The sequence below is a fragment of the Frankliniella occidentalis genome, unplaced genomic scaffold (assembly GCF_000697945.3).
Source record: "Frankliniella occidentalis isolate FOCC.00 unplaced genomic scaffold, Focc_3.1 Scaffold167, whole genome shotgun sequence".
NCBI classification, from domain to species: domain Eukaryota; kingdom Metazoa; phylum Arthropoda; class Insecta; order Thysanoptera; family Thripidae; genus Frankliniella; species Frankliniella occidentalis.
The window spans coordinates 560,648-562,925 of NW_026267293.1; positions in this window are offsets into that span (position 1 = coordinate 560,648).

Consider the following 2,278-nt stretch of genomic DNA (forward strand, 5'->3'; position numbering starts at 1 on the left):
CCCCCCCCCTCTCGGCACAGAGATCCGAGCGCGTGCAGGGCGCTGCTGGGGGATGTATATGCGTCCGCCAGACACGCCGTCGCGACGCCGCCGCAGCGGGGGCGCGGGGCGGCGCCACAGTGGCGTCGCGACAAGCTGGCCGGTCCGGCCCCGCGATATGGGCCACGCTGTGCCAGGCCGGGGTGCGGACGGGGAGCGGGGCGCGGGAGGGCTGCGGGCTGCGGGCTGCGGGCTGGCAGCAGCGTCCCGCCCTGAATCTTTCTCTTTCAGCTTGACGCGACCCGCGCGCGCGTCCCGTCCGCGGCCAGACGAATAATAAAGGCTTTCCCTGACCTAACACGCTCTCACCGTGTTGTGCGTCGTTTCCGCCGCGATGAAAACCCGAGACAGTTAATGAACTTTCCTAACTTTACGGCAGCACAAAGCTAGGCCGTCTAAAAGAAAACATTTGATCAGTCTAAGTCGCGGGAAGTGTGCGGTGCGGAGATAGCCACACAATGCTCTGCTGATATAAGTGAGTACAGCCAAACTCCATCGCAAACAGCGCAGCGCAAATACGAGTCAAAGCTGTTCTCTCTCGCAAGGACATGTTTCTTGTTCCCGTCCTCCCGTCCGCCACTGCGAGCTGCGCAATATACGACAAACGGGGAGAGAAATCTGCGAAGAAAATATGGACTTATAGAGTTTTTTGTGCCATTTGCCTTTTTCAGACTCACAGATCCCTCGGACCATAACAGCCACGCTGCTCCTATACAAGGAACACCTCCGACACTGTGTAAAATCCGGTACCAAAGTGGAGGAAAAATACAGCATTCCCGTACAGAATGTGGTGCAGCAGGATGAACGTATACGTATACTGTAGTGCCCTTAAGGCTCCATGTTAAAAATTCAAACACCGTACTTAGGATAACCGAGAAATGGGTTGACCAATAAAGTACGGTACCGGCCGAACCAACGTACGTACTGTGCTTTATTCAGACAGTGGGCCGGCATTTTTTTCTATTTTTTTTATTTATGGTCGGTCTGGTCGGCCTCATCGGTGGCCAACCGCCGCGGCCGCTGACCTCACACTATGTACGGGCACTATTCGCCCACGCGCGCGGGCCCGCACCTTTCCTTCCCTTCAAACACGTTCGCGAGCCCGCGCGACGTAGCCATTTGCAAGTCAATGCTACTTACAAGGAAGGGGCAAAAAACGAAATGGAACGAACGGTCGGCGCTCGTATGTGTACAGATCAGCCCCCACCCCCTTCTTCTCCCCGTCTCTTTTCAGCGATCAATCATCAAGTGTGGAGCAGGGGTTTTATCGTCCCGCCAGGAGACCATCCCCGCCCCACGGCCACGGTCCAGCGCTCCTGGGGAGAGACCCGAGTGAGTTCACTCACAAGGACCACAGAATGCACCAGAGCAGGAGAGACGGTGGTGGCGGTCAATACTCCTTGCCCAAGGAGAAGGCGTAAGCGGGGGCGGTCAATACTCTGGGCTCCAGGGAGCTGGAAGAGATAGGCGAGGGCGGCTGGGGGTGGAGGGAGAGGCGGGTGGGTCAGGGACGACTCCGACTCGTTCCTCCCCGCGAGATCAATCTGATTGGCTGTTGGGGCGCCAGAGTACTGCAGCCGCTACCCGGGGGGCTGCGGTGACGTCACCGTCGCGGGGAGTGTACGGCGACGCGCGGCGCACGGCACACCCACACCGAGTTGGCCGAGGTTCTGGTCGGCGCGCCGTGAATGGCGGCCCGACACGCCACGGTGTCCCGGGGCCGCCGAAACGAGACCGACACCCTCTGCTCGCGCTGCTCCGAGAGGGAGCTGGGCCACGGAGGACACAGTGCAGGCAAACGGTGAAACAGTTGTATCGGGATAAAGTCCTGGACCGAGGGGTCGGCCGCTCAAATTTTTGGTGCAGCTGGCACACCTGGAATATTTTTGGAATATCTGGAATATTTTAGAAAATTTTCGGAATATTTTTCATTGTGTGAAGTGGTCGACCCCTCGTCCTGGACCTGGGCCCACTCTCCCCCTGGATGAGCGGCCGACGCCGTGTGGGTAGGCAAGCCCGCCCAGCCAGGCTGCGCGCCGGAAAGTCTACTTCACCGAGGCCTCGCTCCTCTTGCACCACCACACTCCCCTCTCGCCACCACCACGCCCACCCCCAGCTTCTTCTCAGCCGCACACGGCTGACGCAATCCAACCCGACCCCCGCACGATCCCCTGCGAAACGACCGCGGGCGGCATCGCAAACGCACTTTCCAGGGAGGATGTGCGCAACGGGGTGGGCG